Raw genomic sequence first — 17,586 nt, 5'->3', positions numbered from 1 at the left:
AAGTTTTTAAACAAATTTTGAGAACTGACAGTATGAGTTGTAGAAATAACAGGCCAGCCAATCGCGGGTAAATTAAAATTTGCAGATTTGCTCGGGATGATAATTCCTTAAGTTCGTCAATAAGGACATTATCCTAAGAATTGTTTCCGCAGGTCGATATGTACAAACTATATTAAATGAAAATAAGTTATTAGCAGTAAGTAGATAATGAATATTGTTATTATGTAAAGCATAAACTAATTGTAAACAAAAATTTCATCATCAACTGTAAATATTTTTCACTGTATATTTTATTCTAAATCTAAAATTTATCTATCTGATAAAGCGCTTGGTTATTTTTGAATAAAACGTTCCTGCTTTGTAGAAAGGTATTGCAACGAAATTGCGCCACATAAAACTCCTCTGAAATCTTTGAAATCCAATACGTCTAAGATTCGTTTAGATCCTGGGATTTCACCAAAGAAAACCGATATTATTGAGAAAGAAAAAGCTTTCATCTATTTTAACAAAAACGGTCAAACGTGAGTGAACAAAAAGACCAAATGAATGTTCTGTAGTTTGTAATAGTATTTGGTTACTAATATTTTTCTTTATTGTCTTAGAAAAAATATAAATTCGATAAAATAGCACATAGGAACTAGAAACTTTGTTTTGTTGGTTCTTTTTTGACTAATCTTCGGCAGTTTTTGTTTATTCCGTCAATTTTTTAAGTTATAGAATTAAGTAAAATAGGTTATCCTAAAAATCTTAATAGAGAAAAAAATCAGGAGAAAAGATACCAATTATAAGAAAAATTTTATGCATTTCATTTCTGAAATTTTCATTACCCTATTGAGCTGCTAATTGTGACAAGACAGAAAGCTTCTTCTCTTTTTTCTATACCATGCCCTGTTCTCTGTTATATAACAGTCAATGACCATTTTACTCAATAATTTTTTGAGCCTGCCCGATTTGCACCAAAATTTGGCTATAAGACTTACCTTCAACTTGAATTTTAACACCGTGACGTAAGGTGCCACCCCTTCGCGGGGATAAAAAATTGTTTATTAAAAATAACACAGGGAATAAATATATTAAACAATTTTAAGCAACATTGGTTCTGAAAGTCAGTACTTTTCAACTTATTCGCAAGTGAAATGTCAAATTAAAAAAAAACACTTTTTTACGGTTTTTTTGCGAATTACTCAAAAAGTATGTATTTTATTTAAAAAGAAATCTTATAATGTAGCTTATAAAATAGCAAAAGGAATGGTGGGTTTATTGTACCTGTAGCCTCAATACAAGCAGAAAATAGCTTATTGAAACTTGGTTCTTCTTCTTCAAACGCCAAAATTGAAAGTTCAACATGAAAAATAACGAAACAACGCAGTTTTAATTTTTTTTTTTTAATTTATATAAAAATCTCTTGTACCAATCTTAAGAGAGGTATGACAAAAATAAAGTTGGACTCTATTTTTCTCAGTGACAAAAAAACGTAAAAATCACCCGCTAATTACGATCCTAATTTAAAATAATATATCCCTTTACAATTCACTTTATTAATGTACTTATAGTATACTTTAGAAGTTTGGCTAGTTTAAAATGGTTAATTTAAAAAAATGAGTATGAAGTGAAAGAAGACAATTTTTTCAAAAAATTTCCTTTTTTTCAAATAACTCGAAAACTATTAGAAATACGCAAAGTTATAGAGTACAAAATTATAGGTTTTGGTTATTGTTATTGGTATTGTTATTTCCATATGATATACGATTTATTTGAAATAAAGGAAATTTTTGTAAATATACAAAAATTCTCCTTTCACTATAAACTCAACTTTTTTCAAAAATAAGCTTTTTAAACCAACCAACTTTTAGAACATACTATAAGTACAATATTAAAGTGAATTGTAAAGGGGTAAATATTATTTTTAATTAGGGTGGTTATTAGGGAGTGATTTTCACGTTTGTCGCTTAAAAAAATACGGACCAACCTGATTTTTCTCCCTTAGGATTGGTGAAGAAATAAAAATAAATATTTTTTAAGTACTTCAAAAAAGGTCCTATGAGTTTTCTCGAAATATGCATCGGTTTCTGCATATTTCACGTTAAAACTTACAATTTTGGCGTTTGGCGAAAAAGAACGAACTTCCAATAAACTATTTCTTTAATTGTATTGGGGCTACAGGCACCATAAACCCAGCATTCTTTTTGTTTTTTTATAAGCTACATTTTTTATAGCAATGATTTTTTTGATAAAATACATACTTTTTTTAATAACTTTAACTTTGTTAAAAAATTGACATTTTTTGTCGCAAAACAACCCAGAAGTCAAAATGATAAAGAGAAATAAAAAGAATAGACAAACAGAATAGACACCAACACAACAATAAATCCGACACCCTATGGGATAAAAGAGTTAAAAGAAGAAGAAGAAGAAGAAATGTAAAGATAGCACCTTGTTGCTAGAAATTTTCGCAACTCACACTCTAAAGCTGTATTTTTTTATTTTGGTTAATATTATACGGCAAGTATCCAACTAATATTTTATTATTTTGTCTATGGGTGATGGGAATGCCCAAAAAAATTAGTCCTAAAACATTAACTGTTTTAATTTCATACTGAATTCAATATAAAGTATTCAAAACCACTGTTAGAAGAAAAACAATAAATACTACAACTATATTACTAATGCAAAAACTGGTTGGCGTCTTGTTTTGCTATGAGAACGAACTGCAGATGATTAAATGTTTTCAGTAATGTCGGATTTCATAGTTTCGTTCGTAGATTGGCGTTACCAAATGAGTGAGACAGGTTCATGATATTTTGTAAGACCTTTTACTGTAGGAGCCACGATAGGTTGAGTATGCACTTTTATGTCCTGTAGGTACATTGACGTTTCTTTATGCTTTTTGGTGCGTAGAATTGATTTTTCGATATCTAGGGGCAAATACCTCTTTTTGTTTCATTTTTGTAGTTACCCCCATCCATCCCCGTTGTCGTTTATTTATCCATGACCCCAGCTCTTGAAATAAACCCTGAGTAGCCGTTCGCAAACGTTCCGGTTTATTTTGCTTACCCTATCTCTACCCCAATAATATCTGTCCCCAATTTTCAACCCCTTATAGTAATACCCTATGTGGTAGCAAAATAATCGTTACAATACTCCACTACTTAACAGTGGTTTATAGTAAAAACATAACATTACAGCAACATACACAACTGACACAATTATTGAGTCATCTTTACACTTTTTATTGTATTGTGATATGTTTTTATGAGGAATGAATCACAATTCTAATATTTTATCAATAAGAGTATGATGAGCATTATCAGCTTTATTTCCAAAAAAAAAACAACTGAATGTATTGTCATTTATTTGCATAGTAAAAAATTGATAAAACGATAATGTAGATAAATTAATTGAACAATTGGATTCAAACGTTCGTTTTATTTTGAACAGCCGAAAAACACAGAAGTTATTATTACTAGGTAAACGCCTAGCAACTGATTTATTTGTGTCAGCTATTTTGTTAATAATGAATTTTATTTTATAGTTAATTATTATATTTTTAAATTTTAATACTTATTTGTTTTTTTTTGCAGGTGAGTACTACGTCGCAATACTACACATGCGTAAGTTTTATATAGTTATATATTGCTTAGTTATAATTAATATACTAAAGTAAAATTCTTATATAAAAGCCTAGAGCAATTTGTTAGTATTTTCTTTCCCTACTTTTCGGTTTTTTCGAAAATTCCATATTTTTTAATTTAAATTTATGTTCATTTATTCTTACATTAAGTGGTCTTGAGGTTTCACCCAAATTAAATTTCTTGCATTCATAAGTAATTTATAAACATAAGTCTTTATTCGTCGTTCTTGTTTATTATTGGTTTCAGTTGCCTTTTAAATCCACGAAACATGCAAATACATACTTTCTTTGATTATGGCATTTTGTAATAGGATTTTTAGCACAAAAGTGCCTTCATAGTTCCCATAGCATTTCTAAAATAAAATTGGATTTCTTCGAGATCTTGTTCGCATTTGAGCCTAATTCGGTTGAGAACTATCCTTAGGAAAATCTTAGGAGTTTGGCTCATTAGACTAATCACCATAACCTTAATGAGCCATGTCTTGAAATTGTTATGAATTAGTTTTAAAAACATACATAATAGAATACATAAGAAATTAGATGAGTGTTCTTTCGCAGAGATGCCTAGATATGAATCAGGAAATTTATGTCTGTTTCATTGATTTTGAGAAGGCATTTGACAGAGTACAGCATATTCGGCTCATTTTGTTACGTAAAAACATAGACAGTAGAGACATTACAATTATATGTAACCTCTAAAGTGAAAATGAACTGACTGAGAATATCCAAATTCGCCGTGGGGTGTGCCAAGGGTGTATTTTATAACCATTGTTGTTTAATAAATACAGTCAATCCGTCTCAGAATTAGCGTTGGCTGAAGTCAATGAGAGCCTAATAATAAACGGTGAAGCACAGAATATGCTGACGATACCGTCCTTCTGGCAGGAACACTAGAACTGCAACACCTTGCTCAAGAAATAAATACAGTGATGAGTGCCTTAAGAACCGGCAAAATAACGCAAAAGATAGAAAACATAATACGTTGTGAAATAAAAAGAGATGAAAGTAGTAGAGGTGGGAAATTATCGATAGAAACCTCTAATTTACATTACATTACATTAGGACTATCGATAGTTTCCCACCTTTAGACGTTAGCTTATGAGCTAGTTGACTTCAGTCATAATATTACAAGTATGACGTCGAACATTAACATTTTTTAAATTTCGCATAAAGTAAAAACTAATTGAAGGCAATAAAGTAAATGTAAGTAAACAGTTTAATTAGTAGCAATTTGATAAATACAGAATAATAAGCTATGATAATTCTGTATTGAGAAGAGTGTATGCGACGTCTCAAATCACAGTTTATTATTGATCAATACTTTAATTTTGGATAAAAACATACTCGTACTTGAACTGTTTTTACTTACATTATGTGATACGTATTACTATGACTAAAGTCAACCAGCTCATAAGCTAACGTCTAAAGGTGGGAAACTTTCGATAGATCTAATGTAATGTAAAGTAAATTATAGGTTTATATCGATAATTTCTCACCTCTACTACTTGCATCTCTTTTTATTTCACAACATATTATGTTTTCTATCTTTTGCGTTATTTTGCCGGTTCTTAAGGCACTCATCCCTGTATACATTGCAACGATTATCGACTAAAAATAAATTTGAAGAAAACCAATGGTATGGTATTATAAAAGCACAAAACATCAAAGTTAAGCTAGTTCTAGATAATACAGAAATTGAACAAATATCTTCGTACAAATACCTTGGAGCATGGATCACAAGATATACTCATCAAACAAAAGAAATAACATGCCGCATTGAAATTGCACAGTCAACTTTTAACATAATGAGTTAACTTTTCTGTAATAGCAGTATCAATATAACACTCTGGATAAGAATGCCCCGATATTATTTTTTTCCACTCTTTTGTATGGGGTTGAGGACTGGATACTGAAACAATCCAAGATTAAAAATTTAGAAGCATTTAAAATGTGTTATTACCGGCGTATTCTGAAAATATAGTAGATAGATCGACAAACAAACACACAACTTCTCGCAAAACAACTAGGAAAACAATGCGAAGTTTTAAATTCCATAAAAATCATTAAGTTGGAATACTTGGAGCAAATCATGAGAGGTGAAAAATACAACTATTAAGAAATATAATGCAGTGCAGAATTAAAAGCAGAAGAAGCGTAGGAAGACGTGAAATCTCGTGGCTACGCAATCTCCGTGAATGCAGTTGGATGAGTTATGAATGGATGCAGTTTAATTTAACTATGTATGCGCGTAACCAACAAAAAAATTGTCAGAATGATCTCCAATCCCCAATAGGAGCAGAACTTGAATAATAAGAAGACATAGATAAATTTAAGCCAGTCTGTGAAAATCACTCCATTATTATATTATTGCAATAAAAAGTAATACTTCTATTTATATTATCTTCATCTATTAGTATTAGAAACTCTCTATCTAGACCACACGCTCTACTAATTTCAGCATTTTTTCTAGCGTGTTCTCTCCCTGATTTTATAATTTCTGAATAGTCAATACAATTTTGGTCGAATTCAGTATTATTATTGCTGTCATCTTCAAACAACTCTGATATATACAGAAGAATATTCTTTTCCTGTGTCGTTATTATTAACAATGATTTTGTTGTTATTTTCAACTCGTATATAGGGAACTCGTTTTTTAAATGGGCTGCTTATCTCTTACATTTTTGTGCACTATTAAGTCACTATATATCACATCCTTCATTTCGTTGCACCTTTCTCTTATCCATTTTTCTTTAGCTAATTTTATCTTTCTTTTAATTCTTCGCTTCTTCTTTAAATGCAGCCACCTTTAAGAAGGTTGGATATCATTACGGCTATCTTCACCTTTGATACTGCTGCTTAAACAGCTTAACAGAGTTTTAAAATTGTACCATTGTCTCAAATTGTTTAGCCAGGATATACGTCGTCTGCTTATGCTTCTTCTGTTCAGTATATTTCCCAATTATTCACTCTAGATGTCCACATTCTGTTTCATTTTTCGTCGATTAAGTCGACGTTGTTCTATCAACTTCAAGATATCTTCTGTCATTTATTTACTCTTCTTGATTAAGTTACTTATATAATCATTATTTGTGCAGATTTCTTTAACTTGGTTTTTAAATTAATTCCATTCTTTAATACAAGGTCCTTTTTCTGTCTTTGTCAACCATTTTCCATCCACTTCTGAATGTAGGTCTCTCCTAATTACTTCCATCTTTCTCTATCTTGCGCCAATCTAATCCACTGTTTGCCTGCCACTACTCTTATATCATCTACCCATCTTTTTTGAGGTCTTCACCATGCTTCTTGTTGTCGTTCTTGGTCTCCATTCTAGAATTCTCCGTGTCCACCTGTTGTCATTATATCGGGCTACGTGACCTGCCCAGCGCCATTTCATTTTTGTAATTTCTTCCACAATATCCCTAATCTTCGTTCTACGTCTTATCTTGGTGTTTCTAATCATGTCCCTCAGTGATATTCCAAGCATGATTCGTTCCATTGCTCTTTGCGTTGTTTATAATTTTTTAGCAGATTTTTTGGTAAGGGCTACTGTCTCCAAGCCGTAGGTACAAATTGGTAGTATGCATGTGTTATACACCTTTTTCTTTGAGTTTACAGGAATGGAGGTGTTTTTCAAGATATATGCTAGTTTGCCGAAAGCGCCCCATGCCAGTTGTGTTCTTTTAATTTTAGTATCTTGATTTGGTTTTCCTAGTTTGATGACATGACCTAGATATATATAATGTTCAACATTTTCTATTGTTTGATTTTGTATTGTTATATTTATCTGGTCTCGGCTCAGTATTTTTGTTTTACTGTAGTTCATTTTTAAGCCTACCGCTTCTGAAACTGCATTTAATTGTTGTAATATATCGTTTAGTTCTTGGATATTATCGGCTATTAAAACTATGTCATCTGCGAATCTCAAGTATGATCCGTCGACGTTGATTCCCTTGTTGCTCCATTCTAGTTTCTTAAAAATGTCTTCTACAGCAAGGGTTAATAGTTTGGGAGAGATGGTGTTTCCTTGTCTTACACCAGCGATACGAGTATTACAGGAATTAATATTATCGGTTCATATGAAGACGCTTTATTTGAAGGTTTTGCTACTTTAGCAATTAATTATAACTATAGCAATTTCCCGTATCTTGGATACAAAAAGGCAGCATTGACGGCGAAATGTGACGCTGAACAGGCAAATTTGATGGAATTCAGATAAAATCCACAAATCACAAATAGATTTCTTGTAGCGTATTTTATTTTAAAATTTTATTAGTGAATATTAATCATGATTTAAAAATTGTAAAAGTTTATTTTGACATTTCGACCTCCATATCCAAAACGAGTTTTTTAACAGCTTCTGATCAGGGGATCGAAAGGTCAAAATAAAGTATTTACATGTGTATGAGTAAATAATAAAGATGAAATAAAAGCTGAATTGAAAACGAACCGTATAATGTTACTTTATCATAAAATAAATACCCCACCGTTTAAATGCACGTGCAGTGTAAATATATATGATCCTGATTGTCATTGTTTGAAGTTCAAATAACTAAATGTATGTTTTATTCACGTTCACGTAACCTGATTAAAAACGTAAGTAATTGCTACACTTGCCGTATTTTTACCGAAGAATATGACGAGATAAAGTGACACGGTTGATTACAGTAATCGATACAGTATCTATTAATTCTGACCCAATATAAAAGATAACATTTCTCGGTTTGCGGTTACAAAAAGAAGAGATTTTTTAACGGATTATACGAGTGGTATAGCTAATTAATACGATTGCTTAACTGAAGGTGTTGCCAAAATACTTCAAGAGCTGTGTTAATTACTTATTAAAAATAAAGGAAATAGCGTCGCTTGGATGCAGAAGTAGCCTAAGTCACAAAATGTTAATTTTACAGAAGAGCATTTTTTTTCTCAAAATATTATAAAATTCTTTTATCAGAAAATTGTATAACAATGTTTAAGAAGCTACTTTCCCTACAGTTCATTGCTTTCACGATAAAATCCACGTGCTAAAAAAAAGATGGACATCGAATAGTAAAGTCTCAACTGATGTAGTCTACGTCCAAATTTGGGCATAGAATATACTTACATGGAAGTACTTAGGCTAGTTCTTATTAATCCATAGTATTAATAATCTAATCATGTAGTAGGTATAGGTATAAACAGTGTACTTACTCATAAATCGTATATTGTCGGCGTTCAGGTTTAACAAATAAGTTTCTGAAATTATTAACAACTGGGCCGTGTTTTTTTAAAGACAGAAAATATTATTACTAATTAAAAAATCGAACAGATGGAACAAAATAGAAAATAAAACAAATAAATTTCACTTAAAATTAGGAACTAAAATTAAACAATTATGAATATTTAAACATCAATATCTGAATCTTCCCCTGTTCTTTTTTCGTCATAAGCTAGGCTTTTAAAAAAGTCATGACATTGACATGAAATAACTTTCTTCTGGCAAAGAAATTGCAAATGGTCGTATTTCTTTTTCCTTAATGAAATTTAGTGTAGTTTGGCTTCAGTTCAATATTTTCTATATTAATTTGAAGTGTCTTTCTACCCTTTTTGACCAGATTATTTTTTTAAATTCAATGTTTTCAAAATTGTATTTAAAAAAACACATATTTGGATAGTCTGACCGGGTTTGTAGAATTCTTATTTGTTCCAGTAAACTTTCTCATTAGATTCATCCTTGTCCCAATTAATGGATGTTTTTCCTAGAAGTTCTTTTAGATCAAATATATTTCCTTGGTCTAATTCAACGACGTTATACGGGTTGTCCCTCTTTACAGTTCTGACAATTGTGTACCATTGATGAGGAGAATAGACTGGAATATTACGTGATGCTCTTTCAATCACACTATGAATACTGTCTCCCTCATTTTGTGTGTGCCCTCGTTCCAGAAAGCTATGGCAAATTGTTACCTTATATAATTGAGAAATGTAATTGTATAATGAAAATAAGTATTTATTTCTATTTTGTCCGGCACAATTGTCAGAAAAAAATGAAAACTCATTCCTATCTTGTTCAATATTATGCTTTATAAAATTCAAAAGTCAGCTACCTACTTCACAAGAGCCTCTCTTGCCTATGGTTTCGTACCATATATAACAATTGCATTCCTTATTACCCAGATTGAAAATAGTAAAGTTATAAGTTAATAATTTTAGCTTATAATACGCTAAGAACTTCCGACTTTGGTACCTGAAGTATTTTGTTGTAAATAGAAAACTGCACAACAAATCTGTTGATTCTCCTCAGCTCTTTTTTTTTCTGTATCCTTAAATTCCCTGGTTAAATTCTTGTTTTTTAAGTGCAGTTGATACATTTCTTCAGCTGCTAATTTCTCTTCGTTCGAATCCATGACAAATATCGCACAAGTCTTTCTTTGGCTGAAAGAATGACATTAAAATCTGAATTAAAGACAGCCCTGTATATACTTTCCGTTGCTACTTCAGTAATGTTCCTATCGAAATAGTATTCCTTATATAAAAAATACATTCTGGAAATATTAAGAGATGCAGGTAAATACAAACGTGTTGTGTTTTTTCTGCAATAGTGACTTTTAATTGTCTGAAAGGAATTTATATGTTCTCGAACGGATTCTTTGATAGATTCGTTGAGTAAGGAGTTTTTGCAGGCCTTTCCTCTTCTGTCTTCGGAAATCGTACCAGTGGAACAAGTTTTATTTAATACAGTTTTAATAAACTGAGCACTTATACAAAGAGTATTTAAAAAGAATACTTTAAAGAATTTAGAAAGAATAATTAAACGTGAATGTTCATCTACTCTGATGGTTTGGAGAAGGCGATTCTTCATTTTTCTCTGTAGCTATATTTATCTTCTTTCGGTGAATTCTTGTTCTGTCTTTATTTCTTCTTTGCATTAATTTTGAAATGAAATCTCGTTGTCTGTTGATGTCTCCAAGATTCCAGTAACGACCAAATATAGATTGCCTTTCTTCTTCAGGAATCTTCTCGCTACATTTCATTTTACAATGACATGGATGTTTCATTTTTCAGGTTGCGACATGGTTGAAGTTTATTTTTTCAAGATTTGTATTCCTTTCTGCTATTTCGAGATGTTATTATTATATTTCTTCTCCAGGAAATCGGGTTTTTTTTTTCTTTTGCGTGAATTTCTTATTGAGACTTCTTGATCAGGTTCCTGAACCAACAAAACTAATTCGGGATCATTTTCATCGTTATCGGAAGCATAAGGATCAGACTCAGAGGATGACATGTCCAAATCATTTTCCAACACATTCGTGTTAACCAATTTGACAGATCTGCTAGGTTTGAAATCACAAGATTGGTCGAACAGTTTTTTTGGCGATGCTTTGTGATGCTCACCGGGCCTGAAACTATTAGCTTCTCCAGACCAACTTAACGTCGTCTTAACTGACGTTTTAACGTTATAACGATGTCGTTTTAACTGACAAGAACCACGTGTTCAAGTCGAGCAAAGAAACATGTTGCTCTTTAAGTATTAAAATTTTTATCCAATGTCGTCGACCTAGAGTCACATTAGAATTTAAATTTGGAACTATGTAAAACCATATATTGATGTCACAGCTACAATTTTAGTGTTAGCTTCAATTACAAAACAAGGCACTGAGGATGATCTGATCTAGATCGAAAACGTCACGCTATACTACTGTATAAATTTTGACGACATTTTTTAAAAGTTTTAATTATATGTTTTATACCTAAATACAATTGCGAAGTGTTTTACTTCTGTATAAGTTTTTTAAACGATGGTATACAATACAGCCAACTACTGGGATTTTTCCATTAATTTTTATATTAGATACACGTATATTCACGCCTATTGGTCCAATCATTGGGTTCGATTGTAACATGGTATATCCATTCTACACTCTACACTGATCCACAGCACATTATGGTATTATGCTGTTCACTGATATGTTTGAGCTAACACAACCAGCTTGCAAAAATGAATGTTTTGATATAAGTGGAAAGAATTGGTGTAATTTTTAATATTTCACTCGCATTACAGCTCTGTTCAAATGTTTATTCCAGCAAAATGTGTCTGCCTCAAAAACTAGAACTAACGGAAGCAAAATAGTGGTAGTCTTTTCAGTTTTTCGTTTTGATGCTTCATTTTTTTATTTGTGCAGGAATGTATACTCTTTATACTGAGGCATATGTATCGAGGTGACAGTGGATTTCTGTCACCTCGAGTGTATATAATTCGAAAAATACTACAAAATCTTATAAATACAAGGAAAAACGAATGAAAATGTGTTAAAAAAAAGAGGAGACAGTTACAATTTCCAACGACTTATAATAGTGGGATAAAGAAAAGATGGGCCTGAAAATACGAAAACGCTTTTAACTAATAAATAATATAAAAGAAGGCGTGGTGGATACACATTATCTACTAAGAACCACAAAAAATATTGATCAACTTTGTTGTTATGTGATCTCAACTATTTCCTGCAGTAGACCACCTCCTATTTAATTAGCAAATCACAGAAACATTTAATAGCTCGTTAAAATCTATTTAATTATCAACAATGACCAACATAATGCTTTACGACGACCTTGTAACAGATGTACGGTAGTTGCTGGCTCTAATTTCATTATGAGCCGCTAACTGGTTTGCTATATCCGAAGATGTTTAGCACGTTAAGTTTGTATAGTAAGTCTGACCTAGACATTGTAGTTTGCGGTATGCACTAATAGAAAACAAATACGTTAGATAAATAAACAAATATTGTGAAGATAATGTGTTTTGTCTCGAGGCATTTTTTATATCGTGGGTATAATTTTATATTTAAACACCATAACAATGATATAACCAAATTTTTTAAGAGGAAGGATGAGCTTTATCAATGTTAAAAAACCTGAAAAATGGGTTTGAAATTGTTCTTGTTTCGTCTAATATTTTTTTATACGAATTCATTGAATGTTTTGTAATTGAATTATAAATACTGTAGACCTATGGATTACGAGATTTGATTTTATTACGAGATTTGATTTTATAATGGCAATTCCCGACATTTCATTAAGTATTCAGACAACAAAATATCTCCAAGACAGCAGAATTAGAACAGTTTGTTACTAAATACTTTGTTTATATGGGAATAAGCTACAGTTGATTGAAATGAAAGTTACATTTTTGACTGCTGTTTGACGTTTCAATTTCCACTCCGGAAAACGTTTTCAAAAAATACTAAGGTGTGTTTTTATACCAGAAAGTTGTTTACTTGTAGGCAAACAGCCATGCTTATAGTTGAAAATTCTGAGAGTGGTGCTTTCACCCTCAGGATGATACCAATTTTGATTATTTTTTGTGTAAATGCATTATTTGTTTGTATGTTATGCGTTTGTGTATTATGTATTTATGTATTATATGTTTATGTTATTGTGTGTTGTGTGTTGTGTATACAGATTGAACGAATTTAAAACGGAACATACGAAATCAATGTATTTCGGCTCAACTCCGCTCTAGGTGGTTGGCCAATAAAAGGTTGTCAAATAATTATATTATAAAAATCCAATACTTCAGCGGGCTGCTGGATTCTAAACTCATTCAAGAACAAATCAAAACTTCACCCAAATAGGTTGCCTAGAATCACTGTGAAAACTAGACTAAAAAAGCAGTTATTATGCTGTCAAACCACCTATCGCTTCCTTATAGTCCAAGAGATAGAGCCGAAATTTTGAACTGATCAGTAATATGACATTTCTCTATTGGAATATGTTCATTGTAACTGAGTTACAAAGACTTTGCCTTACAGTCGGACGCCCCTCGTGGTACAGGGGGTATACAGGGATGAAGTTGTAATTTTTTTCGGAAAAATTAACGATCGATAATATGGCTGAAAATTTGCCCAGAGTAAGATCTTGTTATAACTAGACGAAATCCCGAAGGGCGGACGCGAGAGTGGATACATAAGGGGTGGCGGACAGGGGTGAAGTTGCAATTTTTTGGGGAAAAATTAACGATAAGTAATATGTCCGCCATTTTCATGGCTCATTATTTAGCCCCTAAAAACTCCAAAAAATCTAAAAGGACGGACAGCTGGATTGATACAGAGAGCCATAAAACGGGGTCAAATGTACCACTTGCCTGCGCATTTTAGGTCTCGGTAACAATTTTAAAACTGATTTTATTATGATATTTTTATACCGATTGATTTGAAAATTTGTATGCTCACTTCTGTTACTATTCTGAGAAGCGTCAAGGAGAGTTTTCCTCAAAATTTTCCAAAAAAATTTCCGTAAATAAAAATTTTCGTAATGTTTTGAGGTAAAATCTAATTTGTAGAATCCTTTCGATTTTCTGTAAGTTATACCATGATTTTTTTCCAAAAATTTTCAAACGATTTTTCCGATAAGAAAAAAAAATTTAGAAAAACGTTAAAAACGTTTCCGATCGAAAAAAATTACAATTTCATCCCTGTATAGCCACCCCCTGTCCGCCTGTAAGGCAAAGTCTTAACCCAGTTACAATGAATATGAGAAATGTCATATTACTGATCTGTTCAAAATTTCGGCTCTATCTCTCCGACTATTAGGCAAGCTCCACTTTTCTTTATCTAAGCCTAAGCAGTCAGATGGATATTTTGAGCGGTGTTGCCAATATCATTCCTCTAGATGTTTTTGAAATAAGGTGTTAACCATAAAATATTTACAGGAAAGAAAGGAAATAACTAAAAACCATTAAGTTTATTTTTGTTATTAGTCTGTTGTAGTAGATTGGTAAATACAATGAAAAATATAGGCAAATATCCGATTTATTTAAAGATATGAAGAAGATATAACTCTCAAAACTATCCGCAAATCGGATTATTACACGGCGATTGGCAACATTGACTTTGGGCGGAGCTCTAGACTATCGTGCGTCCTAAAAGGAGACAGATAGTTGAACGATATTTTATACAATGTCTATCACCGGGTATGATTTATTTTTGTCCAAGTTTTATATTGGTCCACTATTTCAAATGCAGTTCAAACAGACATATATTAAATTGTATGTTCCGTTTTAAATTCGTTCAATCTGTATGTTATGAAGATGTGTCGCCGACTTTCGTTTAATCCGTTAATGCTGGTATATTCTTGTCGTTTACTTCTTTTAGTATTGACAACCAGAGCCTGCTAAATTCTGCTGATGGGTTTGATACACATGATTCTTCATTAAGTAGGATGAGAGTTGCTTCTTTGATTTTTCTTTTTTTTCGTGCCTGTTTCTTTAATAATTTTTGAGGCATCTTCGAAACAGATCAAAAGAGACTCAGAGACTTCGACAAATCACCGATATGCAAACATGCCTGAGACAATGAGCACATAGTACAGTGGGAAGATGCATCAACAATCATGAAAGAACCAGACATGAAAAAGAGAAAAATCAAAGAAGCAGCCTAATTTGATTTTACATGATGAAGAAGAAGACGTGTTTACGTAGAAAACGGTTACTATTCATCACTTTTTATTCGACATTTTTATAGAAAAACAGTGTGATTATCATTAATTTTCTACTCTGCGAAACTGCTGAATTTTATATAAGTTATCATTGTTTAGAATGCACAAAAGCTCATTACACTTAAAACAACTTTTATTTGCCTAATTTTAATTTTATACTCGACTAATTTTTAATTAGATTTATACCGTTGGGTTTTTATGTTTCAATAATTGTTATTGATAAAATGATTTCAATTGTTCGCAACTTTCTTTTGTTTAATTCAGTGATTCAATGAAAATGAAATGTCCTCAAAACTATGACATTGTTAAGATAATAAGGATAATTAGTGTATAATTGACTAACTCGTGATTTGACGGCCACTTTTCAAAAAAAAATTATAATATAAGGATATTTATCAATGAGGAAGGGTTAATGAATACTTAAATAAGTTTTTGAATTAGAAGAATAAATAATAATATAAAGAAAAAAGAATAAAAACTGAAAAAATAAATAAATAAATAACTAGATCCAGAGAAGTATGTAAAGTTAAGCCACACAGTAGCAAGCTGCCTAAATAATAGATTTGTTTAATATAATTATGGAAGTGAGATAAATGTCACATAAATCTTTTTTTCAAATCCTTTTTACATACAGTTGGTACAGTATAAACCTCGATGCACGTCATTATCTACGTCAGAGATCTAAGTTGACATTGTTGCCAAATCACAAGATAATCATGCATTTATTTTAAATCAAATATATCACATAATTATTACAGAAGTGGATTATACAACAAAACAAATTAATATTCATTGTAAATAAATAAAAAAATTGGAAATAGAAAACCATAATTAAGTAATAATATTACATTAAAAACAATTTGAGCCGCTTCTGTAGTAAAAAGAAGTAAAATAGATTTAAAAAATAACACTCTTTTCGTTACGTATTTACGTTGAAATGTTTTATTACAACTAGATTTTCAAATGTTTAATCAATCTCGGCTTTATTTAAGTTCCACTTTTCTGATCGATACATTACAATTGTGCATAAATATGATGGTTTTATATAATTTATGAACAATGTAAAAAAAGTATGTTGCTTAACGAGTACATGCTTCTCTTTCCAGAGTTTAGTCTTTCTTATACTTATTTCATCCATCTTAGGGTCAAACATATTCGAGAGCAATGGATACATTGTCTACCACCCGGGAAAGGCAGAAAGACCCAGACGTAACGGAGTCGCAATTATTGTCAAAGAAGAAATTCGTAACTGTATTAGAAATTTCGTTCCTTTCAATGATCGCATCATGATGATACAGCTGCAAAATAAATTAATGAATATTAATATAATACAAGTCTATGCACCAACAGCTGACAAACCAGATGAAGGAATTGAGCAATTCTACAATCAAATTAAACAAATTCTCCGGAGCACAAAAAAACATGAAGCTACGATTATTATGGGAGACTTCAACGCAAAAGTTGGTGCCGAAATAACACAAGATATAACCGGAAATTATGGAGTTGGAGAAAGGAACGAAAGAGGGCAGAGACTAATACAGTTCTGCCAAGAAGAGAATTGCATTATAGCAAATACTTTGTTTCAACAACCTAAAAGACGACTATATACCTGGAAATCTCCAGCTGATCAAGAAGGAAAGGTAGTCAGAAATCAAATCGACTACATTATCATCAACAGAAGGTTTAGAAACTGTATTATATTAACAAAATTAAAAATAATAAAAACCCCGACAGCTCAGAAAAAACTAAATAATCGACTCCTAAGAAATGCCGCAATAGCAAATGAGTTCAGAAATAAGATAAATCATGATACTGAAAAACAGCTAGAAAGATCTGAACAAGAAAATATAGGACAAAATATAGATATAATGAATTCCGCCATGGTTACCATAGCAGACGAAGTTTTGAAATCAGAATAAGAGCCAGTAAAGAAAAAGGATTGGATGACCGATAACATACTAGACCTTATTCAGCAACGAAGAAATTATAAAAATAAAGATGAGACTCGGTATAGAGAAATATATCGACAAATAAGACACGAGATTAAGTGAGGCAGGAAAAAGAGGCCTGGGTGGAACAGAGATGTCGTGAGATGGAAGAACTACAAAGAAAACATGACGAGTTTAATATACACAAAAAACTTAAAGAAATTACCTACACTCAGAGAAAAAGAATCGTCAGTTTATGAGAAACTCCAAAGGTAAAATTATTTTCGACTTAAACGAAAAAAAGGAAGAATGGACCAACTACATTAAAGATTTCTTCCTGGATACGAGGCCACCAATTAACACCACAAAGTATACGATTACTGGTCCTAGTATTTTAAAAGCCGAAGTAGAGAAAGCCGTCACACAAAGCAAAAATGGGAAATCTCCAGGCCCTGACGAAATACCATCAGACTGGCTCAAACTTACGAAATGAAACTGGAAGACTGCCACGAATATGGTTGGGGTCTACATTTATCCCACTTCCAAAAAAACCTAATA

General features: G+C 31.6%; 1 protein-coding gene across 5 annotated transcripts in view; it reads left to right on the top strand.

The window, feature by feature from the left end:
• Tob (Transducer of ERBB2) overlaps window positions 1-17,586 on the top strand; it is a 242,177-nt gene that overhangs the window by 94,750 nt on the left and 129,841 nt on the right. Inside the window, exon 1 of one of the 5 annotated variants that reach the window (XM_072532293.1) lies at window positions 3,447-3,467. The exons of the other annotated variants lie outside the window; for them this stretch is intronic. The gene's annotated coding sequence lies outside the window, so the exon portion shown is untranslated. Of the gene's footprint in view, window positions 1-3,446; window positions 3,468-17,586 lie in introns of those variants that run through there. 5 annotated transcript variants of the gene reach the window in all.

Source organism: Diabrotica undecimpunctata, chromosome 5 (genome assembly GCF_040954645.1).
Source record: "Diabrotica undecimpunctata isolate CICGRU chromosome 5, icDiaUnde3, whole genome shotgun sequence".
Classification (NCBI taxonomy): domain Eukaryota; kingdom Metazoa; phylum Arthropoda; class Insecta; order Coleoptera; family Chrysomelidae; genus Diabrotica; species Diabrotica undecimpunctata.
Note: the sequence above shows the minus strand (reverse complement) of the source record. Positions and strands in the feature narration are given on the sequence as shown.